At 40.9% G+C, this 14,848-nt stretch overlaps 1 long non-coding RNA gene across 1 annotated transcript; it reads right to left on the minus strand.

Moving 5' to 3' along the window:
* Window positions 1-837: 837 nt before the first annotated feature.
* On the minus strand, window positions 838-14,810 carry LOC112934266 (uncharacterized). The gene is made up of 3 exons (XR_012000478.1): window positions 14,454-14,810; window positions 13,397-14,090; window positions 838-4,343 (listed from the first exon to the last, which is right to left on the minus strand). It is a non-coding gene; the product is annotated as an uncharacterized lncRNA (long non-coding RNA).
* Between the last annotated feature and the right edge of the window lie 38 nt (window positions 14,811-14,848).

Here is a 14,848-nt window from a genome sequence, read left to right on the forward strand (position 1 = left end):
CTCAACTGCAGAGTAGAAGGAAAGACCAAAAGTTATTTCTCCATGGAAAATCCTTTCACAATGCCAACAGTTTACATCTACCAGCATCTTAGTGGAAGTATTTACAACAAGCTTTCCAGGGATCATGAAATAAATGAAAGACATTTTATACTCTGACTTTGGCAAAAGTTAACAGTGTGTAGTCCTGGATAGACAATGAGCCCTTGTGTGTGTGTGTGTGTGTCTTTTTGCAGTCACTGGAATCCATGCCATTAAACCACACAGCATTTACAAAATGTAAAGTTAATACCATTTACATGAATAAGATTATTATATATTTTTATTACAAATGCATAAATGATCTTTATAGGTTTTTCTTCTTAAATAAGCTGACTTAAATATTAACAGAAATAAAGACCAAAATAAAGGATTAGTATAGATTCTTTTCTCTTCAAATAAATTTCAAATATAGTAAATATCCCCAAATGATGTGTGTCGTGTGATGGGACTTAAATATTTCAGGAAGACATCCTGATATTATGTAGATATTTGTTGTGAATTCATCATTCCAAATGCAGTTAACCTTGGAAAACTCTTTTTATGGGGCAGGAAAATCTTTATTACTTATGTCACCAATAGGTATAATGGCATTGTGGTTAGAACCGAAAATTTTAGAACTAAATCCTTTGAGTTCATGCTTTGGATCTACCACTACGACATTTGTTAACTGAAACAACTTACTCCTATGCTTTTGAGTTTATTTTATAAAATGGGACTAATGGAATTATCTATGAGGTAATACACTTAAAGCATTTAAAGCTGTGCTTGGAAAATAATAAATGTCCCATAAGAGTTAGCTATTATCATAATTATTTATTTCTAATAACAAAATATTAACTTGAAAATAATGAACAGAACACAGTAGTTCATAAATAATACTTAAGATTAGTTGAACAATTAGGAATTTTACAATATTTCTTTATTATGTTTATTTTAAAATATTAATTAGTACTATTAAGTTACTTTTCTAAAGCTGCTGTAACAAAGTACCAGAAACGGAGTGGCCTAAGCAACTGGATTTTTCGTGGTATCTCCTAGTTTAGGAAGCTAGGATTCAAGATCAAGTTGTTGCCAGGATTGGTTTCTTCTGAGGGCCATGAGGAAGAGTCTGGTCCATGATTTTCTCCTGGCTTCTGATGGTTTGTGAAAAATCTGTGGTATTCCTTAGCATATGGGAACATCATTCTGATCTCTGCCTTCATCTTTTTCTTTTCTTTTCTTTTTTTTTTTTTTTTTTTTGAGAGAGAGAGAACAGAGACAGAGACAGAGAACATGAGCAGGGCAGAGGGAGAGAGAATCGTAAGCAGGCTCCACACTCAGTGCAGAGCTGGACTCAGGGCTCGATCTCAGGACCCTGAGAGATCACAACTTGAGTTGAAATCAAGAGTTGGTGGCTTCACTGACTGAGCTACCCAGGCGCCCCTGATCTTGCCTTCGTCTTAAGCATGGGGTTCTCCCTGTATGCATGTCTATCTCCAGGTTCCCACCTTTATGAGGGAATAATCTCCAAGTGCTCTGGGTTAGGATGTCAACATATGGATTTTTACAGGGCACAGTTTAACCTGTAACAGGGAATTTGTACAATTCCATTTTCACTGTGATAAACTACCTATTTTTCCAATGTGTGTACCCCATATTAATTTGTTAGTTACTCATAGGCTGCTTATCCAATTTGAAAACATTTTCTTCTTTTGAACTTGGCTGTTTTCTACGTTACTACTTACTAGTACCTCACCAACTAAGTAGAATAGGAGAAAATCAATCCGCTTTTGGGCCAATTGACTCTTCAGTAAATAGACTGAAAATTGCTAGTTAAAAATTGAATTTGAAAATCAGGTTTAAACAAATTACTCATGCCATGTTGTTCTGAAGATTATTAATAATCCAGCCTTGATTATAAATCATGAAGTATTTATTCAAGCTGACAAGCCATTTTTTTAATTAGGCAGTAACTCCTTTGCGTACAGACACACTTTTAAACTTGATGTTTAAAACCACTGTTTGGGTTATCCTTGAATTTGTCAATGTTCTCCAAAGAAACAGAACCAACAGGAAGTGTATGTGTTGAGATTTATTTTTAAAGAATTCATTCACACAACTGCAGAGGCTGGCAAACGTGAAATCTGTGTGGCAGACTAACATTCCACAGACTCACAGGACTGTCGACGTTGCATCCTTAAATTCAAAGGCAGAATTACCTTTTCCTTGGGGGCTTCAACCTTTATCTCTGGAGACCTTCAACTGATTGAATGAGGCCCACCACTTATAAAGGGAAAGTTTTATAAGTTTTTTCCGTACTACCATAATGTTTTGCATAAATTTATGAGTGAGCACATCACATTAAACTGTAACCAACTATACACTTAGTGATTTAAATGCTAATGTCATCTAAAAAATAGTTTCACAATGATATCTAGGCTGGTGTTTGACCAAAAACATATGGTCATATGTTTGACCAAAAACACATGGTCATATGGTTACCATAGCCTAGCCATGTTAACACATAAAATCAACCATCATAGTTCTCTATTATTATGTTCTGTTAAGACCCAAGAAAAGACATACTATGTGGTCCACAGACAGGAATACAAGTGTTGGTTTCACAGGTTAGTAAGTGATCATCATCCACCAAAAATGTCCATATCTAGTTTTATATTGTTCTCCCAAAAGTAAAAACAGAATATAACAGCATGTATTCAGAAGGAACAAAGGAAAGGAAAATAGTTAATAAATTTATCTAAATAATTAATACAATAGTATTTGACCATTAAATGTTATATTATGGTTTTGGGAAAAAAATAACTTAATTAAACTGTCACAGGGTCTCCAGTAAAGTATTTCCATTAAATTAGATCAATGGAAAGTATGGAGGCAATACTTAGGTTCCATTTAATTCTCAATGTATGTCTCCTATTTTGATGAATTCAGGTTAATAGTTATCTGGCTAATTTGTTTATAAGCCTAAACTATCTTTATAAAATAGGCATACTACTTCTAGGCTAAATACTGTTTTTTATACCAGGAGGAAAGTAGTCACAGCTAGCCTCCTCTCCAGTAACTACCCTGCATGTGCTGAATCATGTGGTCCAGACATGGCAAACAGCTCTCCATTGCCAGATGAGTCCTACCTGAGGAATGGGGCCTCACATATTCCCATCTCACAGTCACTGCCTTTCGTCCTTCTGAAAATTAGCTCATAAACACTCATCAGCTATCCTCTGATTCCCCTAGAGTCCTAAATTCTTCTGTACTACCATAATGTTTTGCATAAATTTATGTACGAGTGAGCACATCACATTAAACTGTAACCAACTATACACTTATGTATCTTTTGCTGGGTTGTGTTGTTACAACTTGGCTAAGCTTGTGAACTATATTTCCCAGAGTCCTGTTACTTGAGTAGCTTTCATTATACGCCTCTAAATAAAGGGTATTAAAAGCAGTTTGTTTTCAGCTGGCAAGATCAACAAAACTGTATTAACTCTCCAGCCCTATGTAATACTCTAGTTCACAGGGATCTTGGTGGTCTCTATGTCCCACAATAGGTTTATGCTGGCTGTCTATATTGATATCATACTGACCTGACCCAGTGAGCAAAATGTAGCAAATGTTCTAGATACCTTGTCTAAACTCATACATGCCAGAGATGAGAAATGGATGCCCCAAAACATAAGGCCCTACTACTTTGGTAAAACATCTACAGGTTCAATGCTCTGTGGGTGTGTTGAGGTATCTCTTCCAAGGTGAAGACCTTTGGGATTCATAGTGTGCTACTCTGACTTATTTAAAAAGAAACCTAAAAGACTATCAGTTTTGAATGAAGACCAGATCAAATTATTGTTCTGCAATAGGTCTAGGCTACCAAACAAATTGATCCACCACTGGGGCCTTATGTCCCAGGAGGTCCAAAAGTGCTTTTAGTGTTTATTACACATGGAAATACTATTCAGAGCATTTGGCAAGTTTCTACAGAATCACATTGCAAAACTTTAGTTAGGATTTTGCAGCACAGCTTTCTCGTCCTCTGCAGATGTGTTCTCTGATAGCTCCAGCTTGCATCCTCACAGAGACACGATATCCGAATATGCGCCATAAACATTCCATGTGCTCTGCTTTTCAGGAATGGAGAGATGCCTGAGCCACCAAATAATAAAGTTGAGTGAGGGTAGCAGGACGCTACCATCAGGCTGAAGTTTTACATAAGAGATTTGGCTTAACAGGACCTGAAGACTTGCACCTCTCCTCCTGCTGCATCGCCTCCTCTCTTTCAACCCACACATGGCCACATGGGGACTTGCTTGTGACTTGTTGGTGAAGGAAGAAAAAAAAAGTCAAGCAATTTTAGAGACAACTCTGCATAGTATGCTGGCATCACCCAAAAACGGACAGCGATGGCATGACATCCTACTCTAGGGGACCCTTTTGGGGCCCTGATTTTCAGGAACATAAAGTACTGTGACAAAAGGAAGACTTTCAGTGGGCAGACCTTCAAGCAAGGCCCCAGGTGTTTATTTCCTCTGGCGGGGGAAGAGGCTATTCAAGGTACATATCCATATTGACTCAGAAGCCTAGGCTAAGAGATTGGCTGGGGAATCATGAGCTTCAAAGGATTGAAAAAAAAGCATTGGAAAAAAAAGAAAAAAAAGCATTGGAAAATGTGTGACAAAGAAGCCTGGGGAAGAGGTGTGTGGCTAGATTTCTCTGAAAGGCCACAGTATAGAGATATTTTCATCCTGTTGTAAATGCTAGAAAGAAATGCAGGAGGATAGGATGGAGTATGTAAAAAAGTTTAAATCTTTTTAGGCCTTGGAGGGCAGTCACAGATGTTTTTAGAAACTTATATAGAGCTCTTCTCCAAAAAACCCACACACTGTAATACTGTATGATTTCTAGAAGTTCAGGAACCTTCTAACGTAACTGTATCTATTAACTTCTTTGCCTCAAGGTCAAAAAAATCTTTTAAATAACACAGATCTGAGAGGGAGGGGCAAGATGGCAGAAGAGTAGGGTCCCCAAGTCACCTGTCCCCACCAAATTACCTAGAGAACCTTCAAATCATCCTGAAAATCTACGAATTCAGCCTGAGATTTAAAGAGAGACCAGCTGGAATGCTACAGTGAGAAGAGTTGGCGCTTCTATCAAGGTAGGAAGACGGGGGAAAAAGAAATAAAGAAACAAAAGCCCTCCAAGGGGGAGAGGCCCCGCGAGGAGCCGGGCTGAGGCCGGGGCGAGTGTCCCCAGGACAGGAGAGCCCCGTCCCGGAGGAGCAGGAGCTGCACCAACCTTCCCGGGCGGAAAGGCCTCCCGGGGAATTGAAAGGCGGGGATGCCCTCGGGCTCCCTGGGACAGTAACAGAGGAACTGCGCCCCAGGAGAGTACACCGAGCTCCCTAAGGGCTGCAGCGCGCACGGCGGGGCCTGGAGCAGCTCGGAGGGGCTCGGGCGGCGGCTCTGCGGAGGGGGCTGCGGGGCGAAAGCGCGAATCCAACAGCGCAGGCTCCGGAGCACAGGGCGCGGGACACAGCCCAGGATCCGGCCTCCCCCGGGACAGGCAGAGGCCGGGAGGGCCCAGGACAGCGAGGACGCTCCTGCCCCAAGCTGAGCAGATCAGCGCCCCGCCCCGGAGCCTCCAGGCCCTGCAGACGGAGAGCCCCGGAGCTACTGCGGGAGCTGACTCCAGGGCTGCAGAGCTGGCCCCGCCACTGCGGTTGTTCCTCCTGGGGCCTCACGGGGTAAACAGCCCCCACTGAGCCCTGCACCAAGCATGGGGCAGAGCAGCACCCCCAAATGCTAACACCTGAGAATCAGCACAACAGGCCCCTCCCCCAGAAGACCAGCCAGACGGACCAGTTCCAGGGGAAGTCAAGGGACTTAAAGTATACAGAATCAGAAGATGCTCCCCTGTGGTTTTTTGTTTTGTTTTGTTTTGCTTTTTTGATTTGTTTGCTTCCCCCACCCTTTTATTTTTGCTTTCTTTGTTTTTCTCTTTTTCTTTTCTTTTTTTTTCTATTTCCTTTTTCTCTCTCTCTTTTCTTTCCTTCTTTCTCTCCTCTCTTTTTCTCCTTTTCCCAATACAACTTGTTTTTGGCCACTCTGCACTGAGCAAAATGACTAGAAGGAAAACCTCACCTCAAAAGAAAGAATCAGAAACAGTCCTCTCTCCCACAGAGTTACAAAATCTGGATTACAATTCAATGTCACAAAGCCAATTCAGAAGCACTATTACACAGCTACTGGTGGCTCTAGAAAAAAGCATAAAGGTCTCAAGAGTCTTCATGACTGTAGAATTTAGATCTAATCAGGCAGAAGTTAAAAATCAATGGAATGAGATGCAATCCAAACTAGAAGTCCTAACGACGAGGGTTAACGAGGTGGAAGAACGAGTGAGTGACATAGAAGACAAGTTGATGGCAAAGAGAGAAACTGAGGAAAAAAGAGACAAACAATTAAAAGACCATGAGGACAGATTAAGGGAAATAAATGACAGCCTAAGGAAGAAAAACCTACGTTTAATTGGGGTTCCCGAGGGCGCCGAAAGGGACAGAGGGCCAGAATATGTATTTGAACAAATCATAGCTGAAAACTTTCCTAATCTGGGAAGGGAAACAGGCATTCAGATCCAGGAAATAGAGAGATCCCCCCCCCCTAAAATCAATAAAAACCATTCAACACTTCGACATTTAATAGTAAAGCTTGCAAATTCCAAAGATAAAGAGAAGATCCTTAAAGCAGCAAGAGACAAGAAATCCCTGACTTTTATGGGGAGGATTATTAGGGTAACAGCGGACCTCTCCACAGAGACCTGGCAGGCCAGAAAGGGCTGGCAGGATATATTCAGGGTCCTAAATGAGAAGAACATGCAACCAAGAATACTTTATCCAGCAAGGCTCTCATTCAGAATGGAAGGAGAGATAAAGAGCTTCCAAGACAGGCAGGAACTGAAAGAACACGTGACCTTCAATCCAGCTCTGCAAGAAATTTTAAGGGTGACTCTTAAAATTCCCCTTTAAGAAGAAGTCCAGTGGAACAATCCACAAAAAGAAGGACTGAATAGATATCATGATGACACTAAACTCCTATCTTTCAATAGTAACTCTGAACGTGAACGGGCTTAATGACCCCATCAAAAGGCGCAGGGTTTCAGACTGGATAAAAAAGCAGGACCTCTATTTGCTGTCTACAAGAGACTCATTTTAGACAGAAGGACACCAACAGCCTGAAAATAAAAGGTTGGAGAACCATTTACCATTCAAATGGTCCTCAAAAGAAAGCAGGGGTAGCCATCCTTATATCAGATGAACTAAAATTTACCCCGAAGACTGTAGTGAGAGATGAAGAGGGACACTATCTCATACTCAAAGGATCTATCCAACAAGAGGACTTAACAATCCTCAATATATATGCCCCGAATGTGCGAGCTGCCAAATATATCAATCAATTAATAACCAAAGTGAAGAAATACTTAGATAATAATACACTTACACTTGGTGACTTCAATCTAGTGCTTTCTACACTTGATAGGTGTTCTAAACACAACATCTCCAAAGAAATGAGAGCTTTAAATGATACACTGGACCAGATGGATTTCACAGATATCTACAGAACTTTACATCCAAACTCAACTGAATACACATTCTTCTCAAGTGCACATGGAACTTTCTCCAGAATAGACCACATACTGGGTCACAAATCGGGTCTGAACCAATATCAAAAGATTGGGATCATCCCCTGCATATTCTCAGACCATAATGCCTTGAAATTAGAACTAAATCACAAGAAGTTTGTAAGGACCTCAAACACGTGGAGGTTAAGGACCATCCTACTAAAAGATGAGAGAGTCAACCAGTAAATTAAGGAAGAATTAAAAAGATTCATGGAAACTAATGAGAATGAAGATACAACCATTCAAAATCTTTGGGATGGAGCAAAAGCAGTCCTAAGGGGGAAATACATCGCAATACAAGCATCCATTCAAAAACTGGAAAGAACTCAAATACAAAAGCTCACCTTACACATAAAGGAGCCAGAGAAAAAAACAGCAAATAGATCCTACACCCAGCAGAAGAAGAGAGTTAATAAAGATTCGAGCAGAACTCAATGAAGTCGAGACCAGAAGAACTGTGGAACAGATCAACAGAACCAGGAGTTGGTTCTTTGAAAGAATTAATAAGATAGATAAACCATTAGCCAGCCTTATTAAAAAGAAGAGACAGAAGACTCAAATTAATAAAATCATGAATAAGAAAGGAGAGATCACTACCAACACCAAGGAAATACAAACAATTTTAAAAACATATTATGAACAGCTATACACCAATAAATTAGGCAATCTAGAAGAAATGGACGCATTCCTGGAAAGCCACAAACTACCAAAACTGGAACAGGAAGAAATAGAAAACCTGAACAGGCCAATAACCAGGGAGGAAATTGAAGCAGTCATCAAAAACCTCCCAAGACACAAAAGTCCAGGGCCAGATGGCTTCCCAGGGGAATTCTATCAAACGTTTAAAGAAGAAACCATACCTATTCTCCTAAAGCTGTTTGGAAAGATAGAAAGAGATGGAGTACTTCCAAATTCGTTCTATGAGGCCAGCATCACCTTAATTCCAAAACCAGACAAAGACCCCACCAAAAAGGAGAATTACAGACCAATATCCCTGATGAACATGGATGCAAAAATTCTCAACAAGATACTAGCCAATAGGATCCAACAATACATGAAGAAAATTATTCACCATGACCAAGTAGGATTTATTCCTGGGACACAAGGCTGGTTCAACACTCGTAAAACAATCAGTGTGATTCATCATATCACCAAGAGAAAAACCAAGAACCATATGATCCTCTCATTAGATGCAGAGAAAGCATTTGACAAAATACAGCATCCATTCCTGATCAAAACTCTTCAGAGTGTAGGGAGAGAGGAAACATTCCTCAACATCTTAAAAGCCATTTACGAAAAGCCCACAGCAAATATCATTATTAATGGGGAAGCACTGGGAGCCTTTCCCCTAAGATCAGGAACAAGACAGGGATGTCCACTCTCACCACTGCTATTCAACATAGTACTGGAAGTCCTAGCCTCAACAATCAGACAACAAAAATACATTAAAGGCATTCGAATTGGCAAAGAAGAAGTCAAAGACTCCCTCTTCGCCGATGACATGATACTCTACATAGAAAACCCAAAAGACTCCACCCCAAGATTGCTAGAACTCATACAGCAATTTGGCAGTGTGGCAGGATACAAAATCAATACCCAGAAGTCAGTGGCATTTCTATACACTAACAATGAGACTGAAGAAAGAGAAATTAAGGAGTCAATCCCATTTACAATTGCACTCAAAAGCATAAGATACCTAGGAATAAACCTAACCAAAGAGGTGAAGGATCTATACCCTAAAAACTATAGAACACTTCTGAAAGAAATTGAGGAAGACACAAAGAGATGGAAAAATATTCCATACTCATGGATTGGCAGAATTAATATTGTGAAAATGTCAATGTTACCCAGGGCAATTTACACGTTTAATGCAATCCCTATCAAAATACCATGGACTTTCTTCAGAGAATTGGAACAAATTATTTTAAGATTTGTGTGGAATCAGAAAAGACCCCGAATAGCCAGGGGAATTTTAAAAAAGAAAACCATAGCTGGGGGCATCACAATGCCAGATTTCAGGTTGTACTACAAAGCTGTGGTCATCAAGACAGTGTGGTACTGGCACAAAAACAGACACATAGATCAATGGAGCAGAATAGAGAACCCAGAAGTGGACCCTGAACCTTATGGTCAACTAATACTCGATAAAGGAGGAAAGACTATCCATTGGAAGAAAGACAGTCTCTTCAATAAATGGTGCTGGGAAAATTGGACATCCACATGCTGAAGAATGAAACTAGACCACTCTCTTTCACCATACACAAAGATAAACTCAAAATGGATGAAAGGTCTAAATGTGAGACAAGATTCCATCAAAATCCTAGAGGAGAACACAGGCAACACCCTTTTTGAACTCGGCCACAGTAACTTCTTGCAAGATACATCCACGAAGGCAAAAGAAACAAAAGCAAAAACAAACTCTTGGGACTTCATCAAGATAAGAAGCTTTTGCACAGCAAAGGATACAGTCAACAAAACTAAAAGACAACCTACAGAATGGGAGAAGATATTTGCAAATGACGTATCAGATAAAGGGCTAGTTTCCAAGATCTAGAAAGAACTTATTAAACTCAACAGCAAAGAAACAAACAATCCAATCATGAAATGGGCAAAAGACATGAACAGTAATCTCACAGAGGAAGACAGAGACATGGCCAACATGCACATGAGAAAATGCTCTGCATCACTGGCCATCAGGGAAATACAAATCAAAACCACAATGAGATACCACCTTACACCAGTGAGAATGGGAAACATTAACAAGGCAGGAAACAACAAATGTTGGAGAGGATGCGGAGAAAGGGGGACCCTCCTGCACTGTTGGTGGGAATGTGAACTGGTGCAGCCACTCTGGAAAACTGTGTGGAGGTTCCTCAAAGAGTTAAAAATAGACCTGCCCTACGACCCAGCAATTGCACTGCTGGGGATTTACCCCAAAGGTACAGATGCAATGAAATGCCAGGACACCTGCACCCCAATGTTTATAGCAGCAATGTCCACAATAGCCAAACTGTGGAAGGAGCCTCGGTGTCCATCGAAAGATGAATGGATAAAGAAGCTGTGGTCTATGTATACAATGGAATATTACTCAGCCATTAGAAATGACAAATACCCACCATTTGCTTCAACGTGGATGGAACTGGAGGGTGTTATGCTGAGTGAAATGAGTCAATCGGAGAAGGACAAACATTATATGTTCTCAATCATTTGGGGAATATAAATAATAGCGAAAGGGAATATAAGGGAAGGGAGAAGAAATGTGTGGGAAATATCAGTAAGGGAGACAGAACATAAAGACTCCTAACTCTGGGAAACGAACTGGGGTGGTGGAAGGGGAGGAGGGCGGGGGTGGGGGTGAATGGGTGATGGGCACTGAGGGGGGCACTTGACGGGATGCACTGGGTGTTATTCTATATGTTGGCAAATTGAACACCAATAAAAAATTTATTATTAAAAAAATAATAATACAGATCTGTGAACAACTAGAAATCCACTAAATACAAGATTTCAACAGGAAGTTAAAATCATTGGGGCCTAGCCCCCAAGTAAGCAGGATACCTAAACATATCAGAATCTATTCTGTCTCCCACCCAGTGTATTTTACTCCTTCTGCCTTGCTCTTTAAATAAAAAACCATAAATTTTGTAAATGATCTTAGAGATCAACTAACATAACTTCTTTGACTTAGGTTTTATTGATGAAAAATCAAACCCAAAAGACAATGTGAAGTACAATCATGACATGTTAGAAAAATCAGACATAAAAAATTATAAACGATATCTACACCGTACTTAATTTCTTTATGCCAGACACTTTTTTCTAAGTTTTTTATATACATTAAATCATTTGATTCTGATACCACCCTACTACCACCTACAAGGAAACTAAGGCTTGAGAAAGAAATTAACTTGCCATAAGCCACCTGGTTAGCATGTGATCAAAGTTCTAGATATGGGGTCTGACATAAATAGGAGTTAGGTGCATAATTAATAACAGGGTGGGTTTTTTTTTTCTTTTCTTGTTCTTTCTCAATAGAAATATTTGATGGCAGAGGGACTAGAACTCCATTTTCCTATCTCCAGAGGGTTTTTTATACCCACAAGCTTGCCTTCCTTGATGTCTCTTCTCATCCCTCAACCTGACCACCATTAGACAATAATGCATGTATATTTGACTAAATGCAATTCACTCCTTTTGACTTAAAAATCAGAAGCTTCCCTTGAGTCCATTCCAGCTCACAGGTTCCCTTTTATCTCTTTGTATTTTTATCCTCCCCAATTTCACATTATTAGAGAAATTCTTTTGATACTAGTTAAAATAGTTTTCTGTACCTTTCAATGATTATAAATGCTAATTTATACATTTTCATAAATTTATATTTATATAGCAAAATTATTATGGTCTATTTTTCTTTTTTCTCACTATTCACTCCCTTTATTTTTTTTAAAAAAAATTTTAAGTTTTTATTTATTTATTTATTTATGATAGACATAGAGAGAGAGAGAGGCAGAGACACAGGAAGAGGGTGAAGCAGGCTCCATGCTGGGAGCCTGACATGGGACTTGATCCAGGGACTCCAGGATCACCAGGATCACGCCCTGGGCCAAAGGCAGGCGCTAAACCGCTGAGCCACCCAAGGATCCCCTATTCACTCCCTTTAACTGAGATCTAGCCACCCAACATATTTAGGTGCACTTGAATTGATATGAAAAATAAACTAATCCTCTCGAAGAAAATAAAGCAACTCTGTCTCTTTCATCAGTGATTCTAATAGCTGTTATTGTGGTTACTATCATCACCATCACCCCTAAAAGGATACTGCAACTGTTCCCCCAGGTCAGTAAAGAGCCTGCGCTTCCAGAAACTGCCAGCTTCCCTTTCCATGAAAGGGTTTAGCATTCTTAACCATTTTCTTATAATTCAAGTACTCCACCTCTTCGGGACCTCTTCTTTAGAGCATTACGGAAAAGAGGGAAAACACTGCTCATATAAAGTCTTCCTAGACTCTAAAACATCAAGCTTCCAAATGTTTGTCTGATCTTAGAAGTTATAACCAGCTTACCTTGAGAAGAAAATAATGTTTATCATAAAGTCGAATAGATGAAATTTTATCAGCAATATGAATTAAGGAATTTCAATAGTATTCTGGGCTGAAAGCAATCAGAATGAGGAATAGCCAATTTTCTAGTTTTCTAAACAAAGTGTGGGTCTTGGTAGCAAGTAATTTAAGCAAGTAGCAAATAAGTTTTTCTAAGTTTACTGATTAACTCAGAAGCTTGACTGGGAGAAAGTTTTTGGTTGCCAAGTAGGCGAGAGAACTTTCTGCCATTACATCCAAAATGGGCTTTGAGGGAATCCATTTTCTACTGAGTATCACAGAATTGCTTGCCAAGTACATGTTGCTCTAGGACTTTGTAAGAAAATGATTATTGTGCCCAAGAATCTGAACATTTCTGAAATTTTATCTAGGTCTTCATCCGAAAAAAATAAAAGGTGTGTTTTTATAGCACCTTTACCCATTTCTATAATTAGAGGTAGTGTCTGATCAAGAAGCACCAGCACATTGCACCTTGGCTTACTAACATCGGCCTTAAGTTAGAAACTATCAACTGAGAGATGTTGCTCATCTAATTTTTAAAAATGGACTGTATATCCACTTTTTCAGCCCAGAAAAGTGTATAAAATGACACAATACCCTTTGTAATAAATTCCTCCAATTTTTCACTTTGCATTCCAGGGCTGCATATCTGGACTTTGGGAGTTCAATCATACTTTTTCCAATACAGACTGTGAGTATCTATGAACTCTTTCAAGCCAATCTCCGCACTCTGCCATGAGGCTCACTGACAGGTTACTTTAGGGACCCATAAGCAACAGAGTCAGGCTCACAAAGCAGTTACCAAAGCAGTATTCAACAGTTTTTGGGATTCAAAATGAAGTTATAAACACTAAAGATGTTATTCCCTAGAATCCCTTTTTCTTCCATTTCCAAAAATTGTAAAAAGATTTCCACTGCAGAATTTTCGGCAGTGTCTCTGGTGATTTTTTTGTTTTAAAGTCTACTGTAACACATCTATTCATCCATGTGTTTATTCTCGTTTGCTCTATCCCCAGTAGTGTACTTGCAAAAGCAGCAGCACACCAACTCGATGAGCTCCTTTCCATTTTCTGTCCGGGAACTTTTAACAGCAGGTATGAAAAATTTGAGCCTGAAAGATGTTGGGTGTAGAGAAAAGAAGCACGGACAGAGCTGTTTTCTGCGAACATGACTCACAGGTTGATTTTTCAGAGCAGCCAGATGTCCCCATGGGGCAGGACTACCTACATTTAAAAGATTCCTGTACAACGTCATCAGAATCACGTTGTTCTCATTTTCTCTTGAAGAGTACCTAAAGGAAAAAAAGAAGAAAAAATGTATATATATAGTATGGTTACCTACTGGAAAAGATTCTAATTCAAGAACATACCTCGTTCAACAAAAACGATCAGGACTTATGAAATACGGGTCTGTATCTAAAAATTGAGCAGAGTCCGCACTGGGTTCTAAACACCAGGACAGGACACCAGGCACTTCGATCCCCACATCCTAAAGCCTGGAGATGCCTGGTACCTAGTAAGGACACTGACTTCAGGCACAAGTGCAGTCGCCCAGCCCCGAGGATGCTCCCGCCGCGGGCTGCACGTGACCCGGGAAGCACGAGGGCCCACGTCGGGCCACCCACCCAGGTCGCCCGCCTGTTCCTTCAACGAACCAGCGCTGCTGCTCAAGAGCGAACTTAAGGGAAAAGGTGTCTGCAGACACCGATGGTTCTTTGGGGAGCGCGGCCAGGCTTCGCGCAGGTCGAGGGGGGCGCTCCGAGGTACTCCAGCAAGCAGGGGTCGCCCCAAGTTAGAAAAACGTCAGCCTCAGCCAGCAGGGGAAAGAGAAGGAGCTCGGGGCCGCGCGTGGGGCCGGGGCGGCGGCCAGTCCGGCCCTGGAGAGGCAGGGAGGGCCCCAGCCCCGGCCCGGCGCCCAAGAGCACCCGAGCCCGCGCCGGGAGAGGAGCCCCCGCCGGGAGAGGAGCCCCCGCGGCCGCGCAGCCCCGCCCCACGTCCCGCCGCCGCGCGTCCCGAGCGCCGGGACCCCGCGGCCGCCCAGGCACCGCCC

This window comes from Vulpes vulpes, chromosome 3 (assembly GCF_048418805.1).
Source record: "Vulpes vulpes isolate BD-2025 chromosome 3, VulVul3, whole genome shotgun sequence".
NCBI lineage: Eukaryota > Metazoa > Chordata > Mammalia > Carnivora > Canidae > Vulpes > Vulpes vulpes.